Source organism: Vanellus vanellus (genome assembly GCF_965231255.1).
Source record: "Vanellus vanellus genome assembly, chromosome: 12".
Classification (NCBI taxonomy): domain Eukaryota; kingdom Metazoa; phylum Chordata; class Aves; order Charadriiformes; family Charadriidae; genus Vanellus; species Vanellus vanellus.
This window is the reverse complement of record NC_138917.1, coordinates 2,200,688-2,227,884: the sequence shown is the minus strand read 5'-3', so window position 1 is coordinate 2,227,884 and position 27,197 is coordinate 2,200,688.

Sequence of the window (27,197 nt, the reverse complement as noted above, 5' to 3'; positions counted from 1 at the left end):
CAAATAATTTATGGCTGTAAGTACAGAAAACTCACTACTGTTAAGTGTTCACCTACCTTGCTAGAACTGTAAATGTTTACAAAAACTGGAAAGAAGACATCTGCTAAGCCTAACACATTGGTAGTTTAGTGAAACAGTTTAAAAATTTATACTTACTGGAATTTTTAGTTGATGGGTTTAGTATGGTCTTTACAGGATTGATTTGTGGTCTTATTTCAGAATTAGGAATATACATATATATATTTCATGACATAAGGTCTACTACATAAGAAAATCTTGATAATCACTAAGAGAGAATCTAGACAGTATCCTAGCACACACAGCGGCTCTTTCCCCTGACACCTCTTGGAATAAGGCTGGCAAAGGAGGTGAGTAACTGCAGCGCTCTCATGTCTTTGTAACTCTTCTGGAGCATAAGCTATAGTTACACTGCAAGTGAACTCTTATCGCATCATATAGTCTCAAAATGAACAGTAATCTCTATTTTTACTTAGGAGAAAACAGACTGTGTATCTCATCTGTTCAGCTATATTTTATTCCCAGCTGCTTTTTATGTCCTTGTTTCAGATAAAAAGATATTGGAATCTTTCAAGTGCCTCAGAGAGCCCATTTTGTCAACTCTTCGGAAAAGGCGGCTTTCAAAACCTGTGAACTAAAGGGCTAACCTGCATTACGGGGGACACACAACAGCCCTTGGGTCTGGGCACTAGCTCCACACTGACATCTTTCTTGAAAAAATGAAATTATTCTTGAAAAAATGAAATTATAACCATAGCTCATGCCTCCAGGTCTTTGAGCATACGACAAGACGTTAATGAAAACTAAACATACAAGAATAAGAGTTGGGCCAATAAGCACATACTGGTTTGAACATATAAGCTGACCTCGAACACGATGAGCTAACAGTATCTCAGTATACCTAAAGCAAGTTGTCAGCTCTGACAAGACAGCTGGTAACGATCTGTTTTGGCACAGGTTTATAAAAGCAGTCTAACATGACAGAGGTCTTTGAGAAAGTGCAGATTGCCACCTTCTCTAAATTTTCCTTCAGTATCACAAAAAAATCCCAACACAAACAATTTTCAGTGTCATAACGCTATAATACATTGCACCTAAAGGCCCTTCCTATTCTTCTTCTTCTGTATTTTAAAATCAACTGTACAAGAACAGATTTTAAAAGTGCATTCAGATGCTAAATAAGCAGCCACCTTTTTAGAAGTGGTTCAGCTCCCATTCAGCAATGAAGCAAACGGGGTTTGAGCTTCCAGTTCCTATTCTCAATTGAAGTTCAGAAATCTTCATTTGTATGCCTAACCAGGAGCTAAAACTTGTCCAGTGTGCGGTTCTCCACATACCCAGTTCAAGGACCAATTGTAGGTGTCTGCTCATAGGCCATACACGACTCAAAATGAATCTCCTTTTTTTCACTCTTCCCAATTTCAGCTCGCTCTGGCACAACACATTCCTCTACCAAATGACAAGCAATTGCCAAGAAGTGGCAACCTGTTCTTTGTAAGAACACATCCATGGCAAGCACTATTTCACCCTGACGCTGGGGCGCCGGGCTTTGCCAGCTAGAGAAGCTACGCTGGGGTGCTGTGCCTCACAGTACCACGGTGCACCGACACAATACTGCGAAACATTTAGCGTTTTAAGTAGGTAACGCTGCAGATCAGCATTAAAAAGGAGACGCTCTTGTTTTGTCAGGGGTTTGCAGCTTTACTGCAAGGCTACCGTAAGCATAGCACTTCTAACGCGCAAATATTTTATGTAGGAACCGTTAAGCAAAGACGAACAGTGCTTCTGAGTGGAAATGGGCATTATTAAAGAAAAGGACATGTCATAACAGTGTAAGTCAGCAAAGTGCAGCCCCTGAAGCCCTGACCCTCCCATTCCCGCACCAGTTGGAAATTTTTAATGTATACACTATGTGCAGACATAATCTCTGCAGGCACTTAGAGTGCTGCTTTACTTAAAAGCTCTCAGACTCGGTAGAATAAACAGGAAATAAAGATTTGACAGTAGGCTTCCTTTTCAATACACACACAAATCCAACAGAGGTTGGGAAAAACCCCTGTAAGTAGTGTAGGAACAATAGGGTCAGAGGTGTCACCTTTAGCTGCAGAATTAAAAATGAGTCTCCAAATATCTGTACCAGTTGAAAGCCACCTCTGGGGTTTTTCTGGTGGCTTTTTTGTTTGTTTGTTTGTTTGAAAGAAGCAAAGAGAACACTGACCGAATTGCAGCCTGGACATTAACAGATGCAGGATGCACAGCAGAGGGTTAACCATCAGCCCGCCACTCAGGAACAAACCCAAGCTTATTAACAGTGCTGAATACCAGAAGAATAAAACAGAAGAAAGAATTGCATTTTTCATATTACTGAAAAAACTACTTTCCCTCAATGAAAACTGACTTATTAAAAAAAATTAGAAATTAAGTATATAAAGATTCCTAGCACCTCCCATGGGTAAAAAGATCCAGTCGGTAACGTACAATATGATCTCTCATTTAGGTCTAGAGTATTGTAGCAGATGGAGTCCCAGTAGTCAAAAATAAACATGTTATGATCATTGCCAGCTATTAAACTTATGCTAATAAATGACATTATGAAGTAATATGTTATTTCTAACGTTGTACAAGTTCGTGATGATATTTTACTATAGTTTAAAAAGAAAAAATCATTGAAAAAATCATATTTTGAGGAACACCAAGAAGTAACAGGATGATGAACATTTAAGCAAAAAAATTCCAAGTTCTTTGTAAAATCAGAAAGCTACAATTTGTGCTTACTTTAAAAAAAACCTCTGGATAAGCCAAATAGCACTTCTCTTAATACCTTAACCAGCAGCCACCATTCTATATTAATGTGTAAAAAGTGCATCGAGACAAAATACGGCAGTTATCTTAAAAATAAACCAGCTATCAATCAGAAAAAGCCAGGCAGTTAACTTGACTTTCAGACTTCATTTACTTGCCAATCTTGCTGTCCCCTTTATTTAATACTAGCTGTAGGTCTGCTGACTCACGAGTAAGTCCAAGCTGATCGCGCCAGGTAAGCGGAGTCTCAAGTCTGCTTATTTGGCCTTGCCCTGATAGTCACGCCCACAGCTGGTTGCAGGTAAGCAATTTGTATTTGCATCATTCAAACTTTCTTAAACATCTGGGATTTCTCTTCCCTTCCTACAGTAATTTTCTCAAATAAATATTGACGTCTTTTCTGAAGAGCTGAGGGTCAGTGCTTATAAAGATGTGGTTCAAGTGTTCATACAGTATTTCTGCATGGTTTTGTTATTATTTTTGTTCTTAACCGCTTGATGTGAAAGTTGGTTGGGTTTTAGTACGCATTTTGTAAATGCTTTGTGCTTTACAGAAGAGTGATGCAGGTACACTAAAATGAGCAAAATCAACCAAGACTTTGTTATAAAGGCCACACAAAGCACGGAATTTACACCACCTTCTCTGTCGCCAGCCCAGTTCTTCCTGTCCCTCTCCTTCCTCACGCTCAGTGACGCCATGTGGTTGGACACAGGTGTTACACCTTCAGGGCCATCCAAGATCTGTTGGTCAGACCAAGCTCTGCCAGAAGACTCAGGACATGAACACGATAGGGCATTTGCTATATTATGGGCTGCGTAAATGGACGCAACTTTATATTGATTTAAAGAGGAACCAACCCCTTTTCCAGATTCTGACCGCTCTTGGCTGTGGCACACATACAAGTAAAACTCGAAGCGAAGGTACGTGATTCATGCAGTGAGTCCCTGGGAGTGCAGAGGCACTGATGAGAGCTGTGTGCAGGGCCTCCAAAATGCTTAGGCCAGGTCCACGCTCAGCTGGGCGTATTCCTTTAGTAAAATACTACTCACAAGGGTTTAGGAAAGCTGTTGTTACTGCAAGTTCTCGTCATCATGGGACTCATTTAATGACTGCGGAAGTCAATAGAAATACAGGCCAAGGGTAAGGGACGTTGACTTCATTAAGACTCCCGGTCAATCTTAAAAGATACTCCAAAGATTCTTCTGCAGTCTCTTATAGCCTTTGTTCAAATAGGTATTTAGTCAATAAATTAGGCTGTCAACTTGCTATCCTTCAGAACAATCACTTCTTTTTCAAACGAACAATACAGCCATGTCTTAAAGGCAATTCATACTTGCTTTTATCGCTTGCTACAAGAATATGAGACATGAATAAAATCAGTTAAGTGGAATAACAGAAGGTTGACATCAGTTTTCAATATTTCTGTCTCTAAGGAAAACACCTTGTGAAAAACGGTATCCCATCTTCTTCCTTTTCCATCCCATTGGATGGAACTTACCAATGATTATAATAAATAATCTGGAAACATAATAAACCCGATCAGCGTGGTGAATGATCACATACTCATGTCAAAGTCTGGACAGTCTAAACTGTACTGCATCAGATAGAATCATCTAGAAATTATGGAATAAATCCCTGAAGCTCTAGACAATGGCTGAAATTCTGCTGGCGGTAGCAAGAGAATATTGAACGTCATGAAACAAACAAGAACGCATTAAAAAAAATGTGAGAAACATCTACAACTGCATCTTGTTACTCTTGGTCATTTAAAGAAAAGCAATGCAAACCTTAAATGAAGCGTTTTACTTCTGAGCTACGCATAATCCTGGAAACACATTCAGCACTTCAAGACACAGAGCAGGAAGTTGGGGTTTAATGAGGAGGTTTAATGATCAACACATTGAAAATGAAGTAAATCCTTCCCATGAAGACAACCTGAAAGCAAGCTAACAACTGGAAATATTGAAATCCAAAAGTGAGCCCAAGTAGTATTAGACAACCTCATAGAAATAAGGAACATTAATGCCCAAACCATCTATAGGCTGAATCAGGACCTGACTTACATCTATGCTAAATCCCTTGTTTTCTAGAGAATGTTACAGGGTTAACTTTAGACTGCATTTTGCCTGGCAAGATATCTCTTGGCATTGTATGAGCACACACAATACTTTTTAATATTAAAAAAAAAAAAACAACAAAAAACCTTTTCCTCGGTCTACATGCCCACTTATAAATATGATCTCTTTTATGTTTCTCAAAAAAATGTGCCTTTTTTCAGGGCAGCCTAGCTGAGTTCCAGCTTACAAATGTAGTTATTGAAAGAAGTACAGCAATAACAACTGTTCTTTTGTCTCTGTGAGAAAAGGCTGCCTAGAGCCAATTATTGTTTATCATTCCAGATACACATTTTATGATCACCATGTTAAACAACAACAAAAACAAAAAGTTTAAGAGTAAGGAGCCAATTTAATATCTTCAAGTCTAATCACACCGAAAAGGATCCCTTACTTGTATTTTATGTTGCTCAGTCTAATTGTCAGGTTTTATTAATTTTGCATGCTAAGCTGGAAACATCAGGCACAGGTTTCTCCTTGGGAGAGCAGCAAAGCTAAAAACAGCACAGGCACCAGAGGAAACTGTGTTTATAATTGCTCTATTTCTTAGTTGGACTTTGTCAGCTCAACTTGGGTGGCAGAATGACATGGAGAGAAAAAGCTCACTTTGATTTGGAAAAGGTTGTTTGCAGGTGTCAAAACAAAGTCTGCTAGGAAACCAAGGGAAAAATTAAATGCTGTGAGCCATTATTGCAGGTGCGCTCCAGTGAAAATTATCGTCCTTTTGTTTTTGTCTCAATAAATACGTTGTGCAGTTGAGGCCAAACGTAGCTTGGAAGGAATTTAACATACTAAGTTTATGGCGAAGCTCAAATTTAAATTTCTTGGTCCAAACACACAGATGAGAAATTATTCATCCTTCTCACTGAAGACAGGAATACAGCGCAGGCTGGTAACGAACACGCACTGAGGACTAAACATGCAAAAAGAGGCATTTCTGACACCGCACGGATCTAACTTATGGCATTTAATAAACAGTCACCTTAGAGGCTGTCTGCAAGCAATTACTGTGCGTTGGCAACACAACTCCCCACGCAGAAGAAAACACTTATGCCATGCTCCGAGGGCACATCGGTGGCTGCACCTGCCGGAGCCGCCCCACGGCGAGCACAGCGCCGGGCTCGGGCTGCCTCCCCGGCCCCAGCACCGCACGGGGCTCTGCCAGCCGCCCAAATGGCCGGAGACGACCACCAGCTTGATGGAGGTGGTGTCTCTGCTGCCCAGGTCAAGTCTCGGCTTAGGTTTGGGACAGAATGACTCTGGTGCTCTGTTGATGTAGGACCCACGTTGACTTGAACATGGAAAACAGCTGTCTGCAGGGTTTTTTCAGAGCATTGGGTGGGAGAGTAATTGCTCCTACCATCCCACAGCCAGGCTTTGGATTAGGACAGACACTGCCTTTCCCTGATAGTTCATTCTCATGGGTATACATCTGATGACAGCGCAGATTTTTTCTGGGGAGAAAAAAGATCTTCTGGAGCACTTCAAGATGTGTAGTCTAGCCTGAAGTAGTATCCCCTGCAATGGCCTGGAACTCGAGTCTTTCATGCAATCAGATGCATATTGATTCACAAATTATTAAATTATGAATGCTGAAATTGCCACTCTGCTCCTTCAGTGCCTGACTTTTTGATAAAATATCCTCATCTAATAGATCTGCTTTGGGGATACCGGATGAGGTAGGTGGATTCATAACAATCTAGGTGACAGCGTGAGAAGTCCATAAAGAAAACAAGGTAACGCTGCCAGTCAACTGGACACTGGGTTACCGTTTTGGGGGCAAATAAAACCAATCCTACAACTTCCGGAATTATCTTTAGAGAAGAATATCAGCAGAAATGAGAAAGACACAGGGGAGAAGGATCAGGGGATATGGCATGAGCATCTTTGGTATGAATAAGTATGGATGTCATTGTCCCTGCAACAGTGAGGTACTGCAAATGGGGCTGAATGCTGAATGGGGCACTCTCTACAGAAGATTTATTAGTCCCTGTGCTGTTGGAAACTACTAATTCTCAAGGAAAATCTGGGAGCATCTATGACTTTAATAAGAGAAGTGCCGGAGTCCTTTACAAAGTCTAGCCTCTAAAAAGCGCCTTTGGAAACTGGCAAAGATGAACTCTACAAAACAAGGCTGACCACGAAAAAATACTTCTCACAAGGCCAATTCAAAGAAATTGAGCCTATTTACTCTACACGGATACAAAAGGAAGGGAACGGGCTGGTAGGAACTGAATGTGCCAATGAGATATTCTTATGGTGAAAAGGTTTCCAGTTTCAAACGCGTACACCTGTAAACCAAGGGCAGTAAGGGCACGTGTATGCTCTCAAAGACAGAAGTTATTGTTTCCTCTACAGTGTTATACTTTGTTTTTACACGTTTATAAATGTGGTCCAAATGCTATAATATTAAAAATTGTTAATTCCTTTTTTTTGTTTTTCTATGGAGGAAGGCTGGCTATGCCATACTTATAATGTGCTTTGCCTCGGTAAAGCTCAGGCATCACAACAATGACTTTATGCTGCGTTGGCTTCCATAACATCTAACTGTGGATTAGAATTAAAAAAATCCACACGGGCTTCTGTGCATGAAAAAGAGAAGAAAGATATACTGAATACACTGAGCAATCATTCCCAACAAAGATTAAACACAAATATACTTCAATAAAATGAAGCAAGAGGCCTGAATCCACAGGTTCAGAGTTGAATTAAGTTTTACGTTAGGGTTGTCTTTCTGTGTTTGCTTAGACCAAGATATTTAATTCAGTGCAGCACACATTGACTCTCCAGAGGTATTCATAACAGCAAATTACTTTAGTTGTCTATAATGCTGAAACTGGAGAAGTTGATATATCACAGGTGTCCCTAAACTCCCTTCCCTAAAGTACACAAAAACTGGAAATCCACTGTCAGCTTCCTTATCTGTGCCGTAGCCATTGTACTACCCCGACACCGCTAACTCTAAACTGATAGCTTTAATTCAAAGTACCTTTTTATAACATTATGTATAAGAACAAAAGGAAATGATCAGAAAAAAACCCTTCATTTCTGCAACCCACCCCTTCCTTAAAATAAAATCAGAACAATCAAAGCATATTGAGTAACTTCACGTCTTTTCTGAACCAGAAAACACATGCCAGTGACCAGCAGCCTGTGAGCGAAACCAATGCAAAACTCTGCAACAGCATTTGAAAGGCAGAGTAATTTCTGCATATTTTGATTAAAAGTTTTACTTACTTGTGATGCAACAGGGCAAAAATGAAGGTAGCCCCTATCACAGCCAGGGTCATTTCCTTCAAAAAGCTACATACTCATAATTACATTATTTCCTTATATTAACTGGCAGTTTTACATCGTATTTTTTACATACCCAGTGATCGTCAGGACAGCTGCTAAAGGTTTACTGCTTTGAATGACATGTGAATCCTAGCTTAGAAACCCCCTGAAATTGTTAATATTGTAGCTGGGTACGCACATGGTCCCACCTCAATGTTGCACTATGGTAACCACTGTTATGGTTTGAGAGACCCGTAACAATTTGTTGTTGTTTATACAATCATTCTATCACCCGATGACCCCTCCCCGCCCGGAAGGGGAATTGGGAAAAAACAAGGAAACCCAGGGGTTGAAATATAAACAGATTCAATAGAATAAGATTAGATAATTAACATTAATAGCACTACAGAAGAAATACTGATCCCGATACCAATAGAGAATATGCAAAGATTACGCTCAGCCCATTCTATCGGTAGGAAGCCGCACACTCCCAGCAGGGGACAGTCAATGCGGGACACTGTGAGCGCTGCGGCTTCGGGAGGGAGGCCTTCGCCTCGGGGCTCCGGCATCGGGGCACGAGGTTCTCGGGATGGCAGCCATCAAGGGAGAGAGAGAGCTTCCCAGCAAGCCTTCTAATTTATACTGAATGTGACATTCACGGTATGAAATGATCCCGTTGGGCAGTTTGGGTCAAGTGCTCAGGTCTCACTGCTCCTCATGCCTGCACCCGGCGAGCTCGAAAACACTGAGACCCCGAAACCCACACACCATCGCTGGCTAGAAAGTAAATACTTTCACAAATTCAGACACTGGAGTCCTCTAAAAGTGCAGTCTTCCCAAGCATTAGAAGAGAAATTAGTCCTGTGTCCCTCAAACCAGGACACCACCATAAGCACCACAGCTTATTATTGATGTTAAATCTTCGAATACTTCCATTGACGGATCAGAAATCGATATCATCTCAGAAAATATACTATTTCTCAGATTACACTGATACTCTACCATTTCACTATTAAAACTTTTTTGCCTACACCTGTACTAGAAACCCGCGTTATGCCCCCAGAGGGAGAGAACTTGAGACACCATTCGCTTAGAAAGGATTTTTCTGCCATGCTAATAGCTTTTTGTCATGCAGCACACCAAAGAAAATGATCTATGACAATCGAACCACAGTTACGACAGGTGGACAACCTGTGGCATATTAAGAAGTGTAGTTGAAATAGCTTTAAAATTTATAGCTTAATTATAAAAACACAATTTAAAGCTCATAAGAGGGAAGCAGAGGTAGGCCCTTGGAAGTTACTTTCATTTCAGCAAAATTTACGGCAATTAGGATTGCAGAAATAAGCTATAAAGAAAGTTCAGTAGTACTTCGAGGTCTACATTTATGTCCACTACCTTTATGTATATTTTTACTCCTGGCAACTGCCATGAAACTGTAACGGCTCTCTAGAGCCTTCCGGGGCAGCTGGGCACTCATCGCCTGTGCCTGACGATAGGAAGATGGCGCTCACTGGGGTACACTGGGACCCCAGTCACAGTGGAGTCTCAGCTGTACCATGACCCAGCTTAAAAAAAGGCTTAGCCCTCATGCTTGAAGTTTTTATATGAAATTCCCCACTAAACACTACAAAAAATGTCATCATTTATGCAACATTCATGCAACTGCACAGTATGAACTTGAAAGCAGCCAACATCACACTGCAAGACCAAGTTCCCACTGGAGCCTACGCTGTTACCAGAAAACAGGTCTGAAAATAGACCAAGTCTTGAATTTTGGGCACCAGTCATGACAGCATATAATATATACTTCCCATAATGCTTGGGCTAATTAAAACACTGCATAAATTGGTAGATTTCAAACACTCTCATGAACTGAAAAGTATTAGAAGTGAAATATCAATAACATCTTCTAAAAAGCAATTGAGTGTCTTGGTTTATGGAGTAGAACCATATCATTAGACGGAGAATCCCCTCATCACTGAGCACGGGACTTTACGGAGGGCTAGGTGAAATCCAGGATACCCTCCGGTGTTTTGTTCCTGAGACGTCACAGTTGCTACCCTCAGTAGCGTTTCAGGACACCGGCCTTTCGATGAAAGCGCTTACCATAACACTGAAAGGGGCTCTTTGTGCTCAGGAGAAAATACGACGGGGAGATGCAGAGCGCAGGAATCGATGCAGGTAAGTTTTGAGGCCGGGGCTCTACAGAGGACGGCACATTGCTCGCAGGGAAGAAGAAAGGGGAAAACAGCTACTTATGTTATCTGGTTGTTACTTTTTTGTTAAGTTTTTATTTGGTCGCAATTTCAGAAATATAATTAACAGTCCCCAGGCAAAACTGAAGAGGTGGAATACTAATGGAAATTTTAATCTTCAGCATAAGAAATCAAAAACATTTGAATAGCCTACACACACATATCCATTATTTAACACTTGAGACCAATTCAAATGTAGTGTTTTCTTGCCACCCAGGTCTCCATTTTTTTCCACAGTAAAATCATTTTAGCAATCCCATTTCTATGCCCACCTGTCCCTCTGAGAGACACTATATCGGGAAGTGTCATGTTTGCAGAGGTGAGAATAGTGATCTTAAACCTCGGGGGTTGGTTTGTGATAACTATGGCGCAGGTGGGATATTTCTGTATTAAATTTATTTATTTAGGTTACGGTCCTTAGAAGCAAAGGAAAATAATCCTGGAATACTCCTACAAAAGTTGGTGCTGCCTCAGAGAGCTATTTTACTTGCCCTCTTTATTTCGTTCTTTCCAAGGACTGCTCCAAGATCGTTACACCACCTCATTGTTTTCCAACTAGGTTTATCCTGTCTAGCGCAGATATTCTGCAAAAGCAGCCTCAAATATTCTGTGATTTGATGATTCTGTATATGAATCAGGAAATCACAGATAAGGATTAGTACATGGTGCTGTCCCTCATCAGACTCCAGTCATACGCCATATATTGGAGGATACTGTGATATCACACAGGAGGTTGTGTATAAGAATGGAGCTCTTCTCTTTAAATTTCACAGCTCGTGATGTGATTCGGGTCTAAGCCATATATATGCGAATATATACATTTCTATATATACTTTATGTATTAGCCAGACGCATTTAAACTGATTGCCCAACAGAAAACTCATCCATTACAGCTAGGGTAATGCTCATCGGACAGCTGAGAAAGCACCACTGACCGTTTACCCTTCATTTTGGGTTTCAGAGGAGTGTCAAGGCTGACACTGACACCCATCACAGAAGTGAAGGAAGGAGAGGCAGAGAAGATTAAAAAAAAAAAAAAAAGAAAGAAAAACCAAACCAGAAAAATGAAACGGGAAAAATGAAGAAGGATAAAAATAGAATAAAGAAAAGAAATGGGAAGTATAACAACTTCACTGCAGGTGTGAATTGCTGTTCCTTGGTGTTACATCTCAGTAAACAGAATAAATGCTTGGTGGTGTGCGACTGCTTTCCAATCAGTGAGAGCAACGTGCTGTGACTAGTAATGGGTCATCTTTCAGCCTTCCTTTCTACGGGGATAAAAAACAATGACAGTGATTATGGTAGACCTGAACTAACAAAAAGGATGGCTGGTCCACGCATTAAGACAGGAAACTCTCTAATTTCCTAAGTTAAAATCATCATTACAGTTTAATCCGGGTTTCACAATCGGTGTGACTTGTTTGTAAGAACTGCTATAGACATTAATTAACCCTTTGCCCACATCCTTCAGAGGTAGAAGCACTATCCTTAGCATTCCCCTGACAGTTTTACTCAGATTGCCATTTACGCCGTAATATAATAAAATCTTAGCAGAAACAGTGTGTTTCCTGACAAAGACATGCTACAGAATCACAGTTAACGATGTCTGCAGGTGCTCTACTCTCAGTAACTATGCAATTTTGCAAAAAAGGCATTTAAGTAGATGAAAATGGCACCAGCATTTACATGCTTAAGAAAACCATAATATGCACTAACAGTACAAACCATCAGCTACAATAACAAACATATTGCAGAGGGCCTGACTCCACAGCCCTCGTCCACCACAGATAACGAGTTTCACTGACAAGATCTTTTATTTCTGGTAATGGTGAATTTACATTTCCTAGTGGAAGGCCACTTCTTTCCCCATGGAGAGCTGCATGGTTGCCCAGAATGCTTAAAGCCAGCTCAGACTGCCAACAGGTGGCAGGAATTTACAGAAAAGAAAATCAGTTTGTGTCTTTGATTCCTGCATGAGCCAACCCTGGGGTCTCAGAAAGTTGAGTGGGGATCAAAGGAGGTAGATGCAAGTTTTATCTGATCATTGAACAGTTATGAGCTGTGCTGTCGCTACCCATTTCTGATCTGCTCAGAGACTCCTCACCCCCATTTTTATACTACTTAAGATAGCAGTTTAAGTACTTCTCTTACAAAAAGAAATTCCAGTTACTACAGAGCTCTGAACGATACTGAATCAGTCAAGTGCTCAAGTTCTTTTTCATACATCAGCATGACAATTGAAAGAAACGGAAATGTCCTGCTTGTGATCTCACCAAATCCTGATCTTGTTCGAGGGCTACAATATTCAATTTTCTGACCTTACTGTTGAGTTTTAAGTCTTCCTGTAGATAACACAGTGTAGCCACTCCCCGAAGCCTACAGAAAACTTGGCAATCACTACTCTGCTGGTGTATCAGGGCACTTCTTATCCTGCTGACCAATACTGTCTTACTATTGCACTCCATTTATGTTTGCTTCTTTTGTTTCTCCGTATCTGTAAAGGCAGACGTAGGATTATGTGAAACCAAACGCTGTTTTTCCATCACGGCAACTTATTGCCTCAGGTTGCCACCTTAGAGAGAGAAATTGGATGTAAATAATGTCACTTAATGTACCAAATAACATTTATATGCAGTAAAATCCTCCCTTCAGATACTAACTGCCTACTCTCTTTTATAGGCTAACACTTAGCAATTAAGCCACTGAACATCTGGGCTTCCGATCGCTCAGTAATCATTTAAATCAAAAAGAGGATCCACTGAATGCATCTATAGGTCATAGTGTGGAAGATAAGCCCAAAGCAAAATATGTGTGGCACATTTTAAAAACAGCTGATGCCTCTTATTCAAAATTTACTAAAGCAGTGTAGGAAGCTGAGCATCCTGATGATTTATGTGGATAAATAACTTAGTGAGATGCAAAGGTTTGCACATCTTTATTACAATAAAACAACACCTGGTGCCCTTTTGTTACCATCTGCATGTTCAAAATAATTTGGTCAGCATTATTGGCTTGGAAGATAGCCAGAGAGTCAAATTATTCACTAAATGGTGTGTATGAACTGAGGAATTACAAGCAGGTTTTTGAAGTATGCTAACAACAAAACTTTACCACGTGTTGCTGTAGCTGACAGCTTAACGGCAGCAGGAACAGAAGGCCTCCATTTCTCTATGGAGCTTACTCAATAACTGCTCCTCGGTGTGCCTCACCTACCCAGATTTCCCATAGGAGGAAGAGGACACTGCAGTCAACGCTTGTCCCTATGACTGTATCATCTGTTCCTAAAGCATGTCTATCCCCGTAAGATCTGCAGGTCCACACTGAAGATCCCTAGTCCTTTCAGAAGGGGAAAAAAAAAAAACAAACAAAAAACCACGTATTAATTAAAGCAACATTTTTGGATTAAGTTTGCTGCAGCCAAAACCTGTTCACAGACCTTTGCCATGCGGGCAGATCTATTTGGAAAGGAGGTTAAGGAAACGGCAGTGCACTGAATGGAGGACAAGCACTACTCCAAATTCTCATGGAAACTTCTCCAATACTTTTCTGGTACGAGCAAGCTGTGCAAATAGCACACCAAGGAGCTACTCATACTAAACTAAATACTTCAGAAATTGTGAAAGACATTCTTCCTTCTTATGAATGCATTTCAGCCATTTGTTTATTCGGGCATTGGTCTTCATCTAACACGCAGGCTCTTTAGCATCCCAGAATTCTGCCTGTTTGGACTGGACAGATGGAATTTAGGCATTTCTGTTCTTCGGCAACTGTCACCATCAGAAGTTGTGAGCATTCAGAGGTGCCACTTCAAAAATCCCCATCCATGGGTGGTGGCACCATTCTGCACCTCTCCTTTCCGGCTGCCATTTCATTAAATGCATCTTTCAGCAATGTACCAGATTTTCATGGAAATCAAATGCAAAATTGTAGAAAGAATACATGAAATGTCATTAAAAACAAAATACTTCATTTGATCGATAAATATTTTATCAATCAGACCGAGGAAAAATCAGGAAACGTACAGAGGTGGGGTGTCCAGTCTGGGATGCGGCCTCTGGCTCACCGTGGTCGGAGTCTCCCTTTTCCCTACAAGTAAATTAAGTAGCTGTGGAGCATCTCTGACCCTTTCACAACCCAGCTGCAGACAAGCCAGCTTATAGACGTTACAGAATCTGTAAAATCAACTTACTTTTTGTTTCCTAAACACTATTTTTCATTAATTACTGCCCCATCTGCTTCAGAATGCATTGACCTGAAACATGGCATACAAGTTAGTAGCCTAGAAGCAATCTTTCATGTTCATATAAAAAACAGCACAGTGAGGCTATTTCAGAGCACAGAAAACCAAAAAATCATAACTGGGCTTTCCTTCAAGTGCTCTTCTAGCAATCACTTCATAATAAGAGGTGCATTTTTATATTTAAAAGCTAGTCCTGTAGTTTGAAACTTAGTGTTGGCTTATCCCCTGAAGTATTTGAACATAAAAGAGACCTGATGTGAAAATTGGCCTCTGTGAATAAAAAATAACCAACACTAGATATTTCTTTTTAATTGCTGAAAATCCTATTGAAAAGGAAAGTGTGTTGCAATATCTGCCTTTCGTAACGTTGTAATTCTAGAAATGTGATGGAATCAGAAATTAGAACATAGTGAACGTTTCCCATAACTATGATCCTGCCTTTATTAACGTAAAAAGGTTATTTACAGTAAATGTAAATAGTAACAGAAGAAGACATAACAACAGAATTCCTGGACGTCCTGGGGATTGTTTGCTTACACAGAATAATTTTAATACTCTAACAGGAAGCGAGAAAGGAAGGAAGAAAAAGAGAAATGCTTCTTTATTATTAAAGCATGGCTCCGCTGCCCAGATGGAGGATGTAATTGAGCAAATCCACAGTTAGCATCATTGTAAGTAGGCTTATTTATACCAGCTGAGGATTGGTACAATAAATAATACATATAAAAGACTCGGATACTGTTGGACTATTCAAATTTCATTGAACTTTTTTTCTTTAGATTTCTAAAAAATAGAGTGGAAACAAAAGAGCCACAGTCTTTGTTGCCGTGATGTTCTGCATAGGAAACTTGTCTCTCTTCCAGTAGCACCACAGGAATTATATGAAAAAATGCTCAAATCTCTGATCTTCCTTGTTCGTTTTCATGAGAACAGACAATGTTGGGGGAGTTTGCCAAAGACAGGGTTAGCATTTCCTCTTTTTTGTTGTGTTGTTTTGTTTTACCCTTTGAAAGAAGGGGCAATCTCAGGCAGTGTTCCCTGTCCAACGCGGTTAAATCACACTGCTAAATACGGTTCGTGCCAGTTTCCAGCACTGCACTCATCCTGCCGTGCACAGTGCCCACAGGCACTTGCTCTGCTTGGAAATTAAATTCTCTAAACCAGATTAAGGTAAATTTACAAACTGGAATTCACACAACATCAAAAGCATACGATTTAGACAACACCAGTCTCTAAACAATTATAAACCCTAATGTGAAATATATATGCTGAGGAAGGATTCTCAAACTTAAGCAGTTTCAAAATTGCTCAGAAAACGTTGCCAGAGGTACGTGCAACATTCAGTAGGCGTAACTTGGTCATCTAGGTACAGAATAGGGCCCGTATGGGTTCACTTTAGGCTAAGTGGAAAGTCTGCACTCCAGCTTTAGATTAGCAAAAAAATAGGAGGTTTGCATTGAAACTGGAAAAGATTTATTTATAATACTATTTCAAAATTCTCCCCCCATTAATTTGTCACATAGCAGTTTTCTGTTTACATCATAGGTACTGTACAAGACATTTAAAGTTGGTTGTTTGTTTTTTTTTTTAATTGGCCATGTACTGTGTTTTTTAAAATAACCTTTGGAAAATGAAACTGGTTTTATGTTTTCATACAAACAACAGTAAAATTTGCTGTTATTTTTTATTCCTGTGGTCATTGACATCTGAAGTTTAACTTCACCAAAATTTGTCACTTGGTTTATTGACAGGTCTGGCATAACAGAATTAAAAGCCTGAGTGATTCACTGATGTCTAACATTATCAGAACCAGTCCTGCGTAATAGTAGGGAGCGCTTTTTATTCCCATAACAATGACCACAACAACAGCCTGTAGGATGAGGATGAACCGAGAATATGAATGAAGACTTCCAAAAATATTTTTATACAAGAGTGTGTTAGTATCTCGAAAGCACACAGTATGTCAAATTCCATGGCAAGCACTTCCCAAAACTGACTGTATCTAATACTGGCTTCCACCTTACTCTAAAAAACAAACTGACATTTTCATTCCAAAACTGCTCCTGATATTCTGCTAGCCCTTCATTGCTATCAGTAGGGTTTCTGGCTTCCAGAAGGATTATCTATGGAGATCTTGATAAAATAGGCCCAGGAATCACAAGATACCTATTTACTCATGAAAGTAAAGATGCTGCTATACTTACTAGCAAAGGTTTGCCTGTGTGAGTAGAGATGAAGATAAAGATGTGTTTACAGGATCAAAATCCATGAGCACCTACCAGCTACTCCCAAACAGTAAAACTGCTGTGGTTTTTTTCTATTTTAAAATGATAATACAATTCATAAACATATGACTTACATTATAGAACAATGAATCTCTGGTGTCACACTAATTAAAAAGCTAGTATTACATTACTTCCTCAAGGGCTCATTTTATAATTTTTAGGATTATAGCACATTGATTAATTTATACAAGTTTTTAATCCCCTAGTATTTAATGAAGTCTAGGAACTTGGGAACGTGTGTATAATTTAGATTTGTATAATTTTATTACATAGGAGAAAAGTTAAACCGGTCATGTACCACTACATGTAGAAAAGTGTCTGAGCACACCAGTTCAACCATCAGCCTATTAACCATTTGCAATGAAAACATTGGAGTCTAAATTAATTCTAGGGTTATTAGATTATTTTTCAGCTTGCTAAGGACTCCAACAAGCATCGCTTGTCTTATGTGCTTGTCAACTGCCTTTTAATTAGCTACTGTGTAACAACTGAGCACAGTGGGAAACTAATATCTGTTCAAGTTATCTTCCATATCATTTAGAGCGCCTTGAAAACGACATTGTCATTATCCTGTACAGCCTCAGATTTACCCATTCTGGCACATCAAGTGAAAATAGCATGCTGCAAAGAGGTTCATAAATGCGTTGCAACTAAACACAATAGGAACTAGCAAAATAGATTGTGGAAGACAAAATATTCTACAAGGATAAAATGCTGAATTGTATTTCAGACTGGTGTCTGGTTCATTTTTACAGCCTCAAAAATGCAGTTCGATCACCTGGTTGTCAAACTGTTAGACCCACCCACAAATCATAGGCTCATAAAAAAAGAAACTTATTTAAAGTCTTCTGTATAGAGTGTAAAAATTCTCAAAAGCTACAGTTTCAGTAAACATAATCCTGAATCTAAAACCATGCCTTATAGACACTTCATGGGGGCAAACAAAACACACCAAAAACCCCCTAGAAAACCCTGGGCACTGGATCTTGAAGCCATGTTTACCCAGACCTTAGAGCAGGTGAGCGACAGACTCCAACTCCAGGCGTTAATCAAGAGAAAGAAAATTTCTGGATGCTTAGAGCGTATTTTCTGGTCAAGTGATGGCTACAGAGGAACACGCCAGAATCTCCGGCTCTCTACAAAGCGTAGATACAAAGGAAGGAGACTGATTATTTAAAGCACTGAAATAAGATTATCACGGAGGTGGAGAGGAGCACACAGTTCTATTTCTAAGGGCACTTTTAGACTCCGAAATCTTTTCACTTAGGATGCTCCAAGTTGTGAGAAATAAAGAGAAAAAAAAGAAAGAAAAAAAGAGAAAAAAAAAAAGGAGTAAACTTGCACGGTCCCAAGTACAAGTTGAGCCTGACCGGTGAATCTTCTTAAAGACGAGATTTATGAACAATCCCTTAACAACGTGTTGCACAAAATTCTTCTTGTTTTTGTCATTTGTTGGTTTTACAGACCAGGCTTTTCAATCTTCTCCTTCCCTTTAATTTGGATTTACTAGATTTAGATGATAATAAGGAATTAAAAAGAGACACATGAATGTTGGTTAAGTAATAATTAGAATTGATAAGCACGTTGGGCCGCACTCTGAGAATTTGGGATTTGCATTCGGCTTCACGTCACTTTTCTATTTGGCAGCATCTCAACACTCCCTTCACGTAGATGTAACCAACTAGACATGGCATCTGTCTGGATGGGTATCGACAAAGACATTTCCTGTTGTATTTATGTTTTCCAAACAAGTGAGCTAGCATGATAGAAACCACTACTTATCACCTCGCACAGATACAACCTAACAATGTTCTTACTCAGGAGAATACCTACAGCTACTGTGTTGGTAAAGGTGGTAAGTTGTCTCTACTATGTGATAAAAGATGTTCCAAAGCCTAATAATTAACTAGAGTTAGCAGACTATTTAAAGAAACTTCCTTTTTGTTCCTATTTTAGAAAGATCTAACACTGAGAGCAACGCTAAAAATTAGACTTCGGTGCTAAAAAGTACTCAGCCATAAAACATTTGTCACCTCTTGCAGAGGAAACACCTTTAGATTATTAAATATCCAGGTTTATTTCCATTCCATGCATAGGGCAGTGCTAGGCAGAGAGGTAATTACGCAGCAGGGAGAAGTATCTCTGTGAAGGCAGTGGGAAGAAAAGGCCTTATTTATTTCAACTCCCCACAATGATATTCATTTTCTAAATGTTTTTGAAAATCCTACTGGCCTGTCAAGTTTCCACCTCCGACAGCAGACAATGATTAGGAGTATGAGGGAGAGTCATGCTTTTCTTCGACGGTGAGGTGCACAGGGTAGAGACAATGACAATTTGGGGCTCGGTGGCTCGGGGAGCTTCGGTGCAGCACATGAGACAAGGCTTCCCTGGTAACAGCTTTTAATTGCTTTTTAGTACTTTTAACTTGCAATATTTATATAGATTAAAAATTAATTCCTCCAGATATTTTCTCTCTTGTTTTGCATTTTTCAAATGCAAAATTAAATGCAAATGATTTTTTTTTCAAAACTTTTATTCGTAAGATGGAATACGCAGAAATGGTACCTGAGCCATCCCGCAAAGCCTTTCATCGCCTACACACCTTCACAGGAAGGAATCTGTTTCTGCAGTGTAATTTAGCAAATCAAATAGCAGGAGTCTCTCCCCGTAGGCTGCACAAGCTCTCTCTGGTTCCAGAATGACTCAGTATTATTCTTTAGGTTTCCATTAAAAATTCCATACCTTCTTTCGCAGCGCTGTTCCCGTGACACTTCCAGCATCACCGTAACTCACTACTCTCGCTAGTTGTGTACCCTTTGGCTACCTCTCATTGTCCAGCCACGTCCAGTTCAGCCCAAATACACAGCACGGTACCTGCTGCACATCCTGGCCTGAAAGGCTGCGCCACAGCGTGCTCCGTTCCACGGCCCCGGCCCTTGTAGGATCGGTTACTGAGCTGGGTGGCTCCAAGCCCACCCTGCAGTAGGAGCAATAACTGACCCAGGTTCATCAGTTTGAACCAGGTAACCATTTCCCTAAGCGTACGGGACATAGAGTAGCTGACAATTTCTTCCCCTTAGTATGTGTTACTTAGATGGTAACACCTATCTGAAGGGAAGTGATACTGGCTGTGATGTTCAGCCAAGACTGCCTGGATACTTTCTGTCATAAGACTCTGCTTGAGTTACTTACAGGTTTCTACACTTTAATTGCTCTGACTGACATTTTCCATTCCAGGCTGATGTCTGCCTCAGGCTTTTTTTTTTTTTTTTTTTTAAAGTTTCAGCAAAAATGATTCAGCTGTTTCAGAGATTAATTTATATATATTAAAATATATTGGTCTTACCATGGTAACTTTTGCCATTTTATTGAGAAATTCTAGTACCCTCTGTTTTGCAATACTGGCCTGATGTTTTACATCAAGTAAATGTATGAAGAAGCTGGAAAATTTATCCAAATTTAGCCAGCTTAGGAGTTTGGGGAGAATTGCAGATAGCATGCTTCAACGAGAGTGAATTGCTAATGCTGCAAATTGAAGCATTCAGAAGTCCGGAATGGCAGAACTAAGGAACAAGCAGCAGCTTTCCCTGCATGTAGGCATTGTGATTGCATATCAGATAGCCTTGTATTTCATAATTCAGAAGCACAGGTGACTGAATTCAGGTTGCGTATCTTGCATTTCCCAATTTCCGAGGGCATTTTGTTGGTTGTTTTTTTGCAAACTACCTCATCCTTTTCAACAACGGTTGATTTTGTTTTGTAGTTTGCAATGAAATAGAGCTGAACGCAACATATACTTACTTCAAAACACAAATCTGGGATTCTCTACCTAAACTCTGTTGAAAAGACATAAAGGTTTCACGCTAAAAAAAATCTAAAGCAGACACTTGATCAAACAAGCTATTGTTGGGGTGGATTGCCTGGGAGGGCTTATAAAGCTGAGTTTAGTAACATCAGGGATCCTGTCTGAAAGATGTGTTCAGCAGGAGGATCTCTAAATGATTTATGAAGAGCTGAATCAATAAGCAACCGCTGGTGTTGAAAATGTCTTTTGAAGTAAGGTATCCCAGTCTGCCTTTACAGTGTCTGTCTGGAGTCCGAAATAAGGAAGCAGGTTGAAGATTAACAGCTCCACAGGCTCTCGAGGAGCAGGATTTCCTAAGGAAATCTTTCTTAGTCATTTAACTGCTATTGCCCCTCAGACAAAAGGTTCTCTCCGAAGAAAATTGAAGAAAGTGTCATGACAGAAGCTATGGGACCTCTATAGCACTGGTGGTACAGGAGTTTCCAGTCTGCAGCTGAGAAGTGCCAGTTATTGCTTGCACAGATGCAAAGAGCATTATTTTCTAGAAGATATGCTTCGATTTTGCATCGTGCATAATTTTTTGCTTAGATTCTGCATAAAGAATATTCCACCAAAAAAAAACCACTACAAATATCGGAACACCAAGAGAACTTCCTTTCTTGTTTCCCATTTAGAAATGCCACAGCCATGGGCTGTGAACTTCAGGGGCTCTTCGGCTGTCCTCCAGAGACAGGAGCCAGCTGAGAGCGTGTCCCCAGAGCCAAGGACCCCTCACACACACAACGGTGCGAGGAGCGAGGAGCAAATTGCTGGAAACACAAGGCTCTGGGGCTTGTTGCTGAGGAGAAGAAAATCTGATGCTCCCAATTTGAGTTAGGGATCGAAGAGCTGCTGGGTTCACTGTCACAAAGCAGTAAACTCAACACGACGACAAGGCTCTTCAGCACGCACGATGCCTCACGTAAAACCAGGATCAGGCGCCCAGGCTCCTGGGCTACCAACCTTAGGACTAAGAGCCTGAGGCAACCGTTATTACAATCTTATCCTTCAGCTGTAAGTTCTGAGAACGAGGACAGCAAGATCTATCACTGCACATTTCCATCCAGAACAAGGAACTGAAATCAGAAATTCTGAGTCTTGATGTTTTTCTGCTAAGAACACCTATAAAATCTGCCACCAGAAGTGGTATCACTCCACTACCACAAGTGACAGAAGAGCAGCCTTACAGTACTCGCAAATGTGTCATATATTCATGGTTTCAACCAATAAACTCTGACAGACATCCTTCTAATCGTTTTCTGAGAAAAAACTTGCTGAGTGAAAATTCCTGACCCAACCATAATAATTATGTTCAAAGCCAGGAGAAGTGCCAGGTATCTGAACGGACTTTAAACGTACTGAACTTCACTGACTATCAACTTCACAGTTTAAAGATTTTCTCTGATATTTTTTTTTTTTTTTCTGAGGGGGAGATAACACCAGACATCTGGCTGAATTTTAACATTTCTTAGTTGGGACTTGACAAGACAACAGATTCACAGTTAATGAATTCAAAGCTTCATGAATATATAACAGCTCTGGCTTCGCGAGTATGAGCGCTCCCTCCAGAGAGCTAAGCTACGGAGCGGTGAAGCTTTACTTTGTCAGAAAGGGTACCCAGCTATGTCACCATAAAGAATCAGCTGATTTCCTTTGGGATCGCCACTGGTTCAGAGCAGCTCCATCTAGTTAGGATAAAACACACCCAAACCACAAGCAAATAACATAAGGCTGATTATTTTCCCTTTCAATGAAGTTTCAAATTCCTCGCTACGTATAAGTGACGGATGCAGAGTTTTTAAAAGACCCTGTGGCAAGGATGAAAGCACTCCGAGTCTAAGGAGCAAGGAAAAGATCATCACAGCTCACAGAGGGCAAAAAGCTAGCACGCAAAGAAGGGGTCTCTGACTCGACGTCTGAACAAACTATTCCAAATGGCAGATGGATCACTGAAAACAGAGGAGTTCTGAGCTGCCAGCAAGTCTTTTTGCTTAAAATGTACGAGAATCTGGAAACAATAGGCAATAAACCAGAAGAGCTCAAAATGTCATGAATAATGTAGGCAGACGTTATAATTAGGCTGCATGCATACAGCAAAAAGTTGCCATAAATATTCACTCTGATATTTATAGACATTTGCGATGGTCACACTGACTCACCTTGCCACGAGCATTCAATAGGCTGGCACAAATATTTGTAGAAAGCAATTTAGAGCCATGGAAACAAAACTCCATCTGCCTGGTTATGTTCCCCGAATTGTTCGCAGAGTCAGTCATCGTAAAGAATCAGTGCAACAATATACAATACGATAGAGACATCTCACTCCTGGTCCTCCGCCACCGCCACCACAAGCAGCAAGAGCGCGACCCAACTATGCATTACCACCATTTGCATTTGTGTTCAGGCAAGTGCCAGAGCACATTGGGCACTGCTGTTATGAAATACTCCTAGAAAACTAATTTAAAACAAGAGCAGCAAACGAATAGACAGGGTAAACACGGATTTTGATATCTAGTCGTCACAGAAATTACAATAATCACGTTAATAGTATGGCAGAGTTTAGGACCACCAGATCTGATGGCATTCCACACATCCCTCTTTCCCTTTTCAGAAGAGGGAGAATAAGGACAGTGCCTGCAATACTACTTCTAAAAGTCTTCCCTTTAACTGTCCCCTGTAAAGGAGAAATCTTTCTCTGTACTGGTTATTCTGGGCAGCACAGGTTACCCAAGGGAGCAAAGGGAGAACCAGATATAGATGCCCTGTTCCAAAATGTTTACGCTAGCTCCGTGTGCATACAGCCCTTCACAATGAAAAAATAAAACAAGAGCCATCAACAAGATTATTTTACAGGAAATCAGATAGCAAAGCGTGAGTAATTACCTCACTAAATCAAGTAATCTCTTTAATCTTAAAAGGAAATTTCAAACCTGCCTTTTAGCAAGCTTTATTTCAGTTTCCATACTCAATTTAGGTGTAAAAAATGTTCGGTTTTATTTTTAAGAAATGCATAGCAGGACTGAACTCTGAAGACCGTGTCTTGTTGGGTGTGAAGAAATTATTTAAGACAAATTATAGTGCTGTCACACTCATACCTCATAGTTTAAAATAAATCTTGTCATCTAATTATACAAGAGCTTGAGTTTGTTTAACAAATTCCTCAGAGGTATTTGTGTGGCACTGCATTTCCCTTCGCCTTTGATTATAGCCTATGAGCTCAGTCGTTTCCCTCTCTAGCTTTCTAGGCTTTACTGCGGTGCTTAGCAGGTTGCATTTACCACATCTCTTCAGCTGGGCTAAAGCAGACAAAACCGTGAAGCCTCAGTACAGCTCTTGCCGTTTCACAACTAAGGAATTATTCAAAGACAAAGGCACCCCCAAAAAGGGATTTCTGCTCCCAAACTAAGAACTTCAGTGAGAAACTGGGTCTCTGAAAACAGTTTTGATGTCCCACCCACAGGTCTACTGAGAAAATTAAGGGAAAAGCAAAATTCCCCTTGTGTTTTAATTCCCATGCTGTATTCTCAAAACGTCAGGGCAAAATTGACTAGGATGAGCCAAGTTATGACAATAATTTCAATGAATTATAGTCTGCAAAACAACCTGTCTCTTCCCTTCTCGTGCAGCATTGAAGTCATATAGGCCATGAATTGTTCAAGAGTGGTCTTTATTGAGGCAAGAAGAAGAAGAGGGGCGAGGACCTGTCATCAGATGAAAATGAAGTTAAGCACAGCTCCCTGGGAAGTGCTTAACCAATTTGATGTTATATTATTGAAAGAATTTCATTGCCCAAAACGTTAAAGAAAGACAAGTCTAAACAATACAATAACCGGCCTCCATAGGAAATGGGAAGCACTTCAGAAAGTTGGCAAGGCTCTAAGTAACTAGGCCTGATTTTGAAAGATGACATGTCATCTGACAGATGTTATTTACTGTAAGCCAAGAATAATATTTATGGTTTAATCACCTGATCATCATCATCTGGTTTCTTAGTGACTCATAACTGCAAGTACTTGTGAGCATATGATCACACATCCAGAACGGGAAGGCTGCATGAGGCCATCTTAAAACAGGTCAATTAGTGTTTTCCAGTCCATACATTGCCAAGCCGCAAGACAGGTATTTTCTAATTCTCTGACCAGTCTAACATTACCTGTCTCTTGAGACCAAACCCTTGCCCATTGGTGGTTCTGCAGATACGGTATTATAGCTTGGCTCGTGTGCCCACTGATTAAACTTACCTTACAAAATGCCTCAGTGTTAAGCTGTGGTTGACATTAACAAGCTGTTAAATTAAATTTTGATGCAGTTTTGAGGCCTTCCCTCAAAACTCTAATGCAAATGTGCCCATTTCAGTAAGCAATTAGGACCACTGGAGCTCCTATGGAGGGGAACGGCAATTTTAAAAGGGCAACTGTACTTGCTTGATTTGTTTCCTCAGCATTTTCTGAATGCTTCTTTTCTCTCCAGTGGAAAAGCTGCAGCTACTTCATCGCTTCTTTCAGACAACTATGACACATTCCTGTTATTGGATATATTCTGCAGATATCACAGTCATGATATCATTGCACTCAACAATATCATTGCTGAATTCTGTAGTTTATTTTATGAGGAATAAACTGACTGCAGTTTTCTTGCTATGAGCTGAAGGCTTCCCATATTGAAATTTAAATCAAGGACTGAAAAAGAAGAGAGACTATCACAGCCCCACCTGTTTAGTCTACAGTTTAATATGTCCATCAGAATCACATCTTGATGGATATATTCACTCCTTCTATTACACAGAACCTAATTCAAGATCTTTCAAAACACCACCTTTATTCCAACACTACTTCAGAATCAGAAGTAAACGCAACTTTTACTTACCATAGTCACTATTGGAATCAGATCTTGGCAACAAAAAAGAGCAAATGAAATCATAGCAGCAGGCCTTACCCTACTACTTCAGGAACTCTGAGCGAAAACAATAAACAAAGGAAAAGAATATGTGTATTTTCAATAATCAATCTTTCCTCGGTAAATTTCTTTAGTTTTTAAGGCAGAAATTCCACTGAAGTCCATCTCCAGCTGCTGAAGGAGCGAGAGCCCGGCTAATGACTTTATTTCAGAACAAGAAAGATTTGCCTTTCCACGTTCTGTTCCATGCCCCTCCAAGAGACCTTCTTATTGTTGTTGGCGGTGATGAAAGAAGCTATTTGCTTGTGACAAGAACAAGAAAATCTTACTGATGAAAAGTGAGGCAGCTTTTTTGTTTGTTTCTCGATTAAATCAATAAACCCCAAAATGTGCCAGTTTCACTTTCCATTTTGAAACGCATTGGACAGCTGCAGGGCAGAATGTTATTCCTTCATTATTCTCTCTATTAGTCTTCAAATAATGCTATTTGGGATCAATGATCACCTCAGACATGCTAATATAAACACAATTTGTTTCCATAATAATTGGCATGCTGCTCTTTAGTGCATTATAAATGGCTGTATAAATTAATCACAGATTCACACACAGGCTATGTGCACTGCAATTTGTCTTTATAGAGTTACTACTGTCAGATGAAGTTTTTATCTATTCTTAATTTTAAGCATTTAATTACATTAGTATTCACACTATAAAACATACAAAGAGGTCTCAATTATCATTGCCCTTCATGAGATGAATTAATTTAAGTCATAAATCCACTTTCCTGTAGAAAGGAACATCCAAAGAAGCACTGCTCAGCTCATGGACTCTCCGGTGTTTTCTTTCTGTCTAAATGAAATATCCTCACTGTACTCTTACTGGAGTGCACAAAATGCCCATTTGTCATTGTGCTTTTCATTTGCTTTGAGTCAGAGGAATGACCCTTCATCTATTAGTTTATTTAAATGTCACTGAACCTTTTTGGGGATTCTGCCCCATAAGTAATGGTACATATCCTGTAAATCAAACCTGTAAAAACATCCCTGGCCTTCACGTTTTGCTAGATTACCCTTTAAAAGGAACCTTTTCTCAAATTATTGCCCTCTGTGTTTCAGCACATTTCACTTCCAGAAGCTGTAACCCTGATGGAAAAAGGCAAAGGAAACAACACAAAGAATTCAGCATTAGCAAATTTTACAAATGGATCTTTGACCCCAAAGTGTCAGACTGCCAGAGTCGGAGCCCAGACCAGACTCCGCACTTTGTCCTTCCCCCAGCTGCTCTTCTCTTTTCATTGACTCACTGTTTCCCCATGCGCTGACTGACTACGTACAGGCTAACCAACCGCAATTTTCACAAGCCACCAGACCATGTCAACACTTCTCGGCACGCAATGCTTGTCACTGCTCGTCTGCCTGCCTGTGCGCTACGAGATGCCCTCACCCTGCACGAAGCGCGCATTGC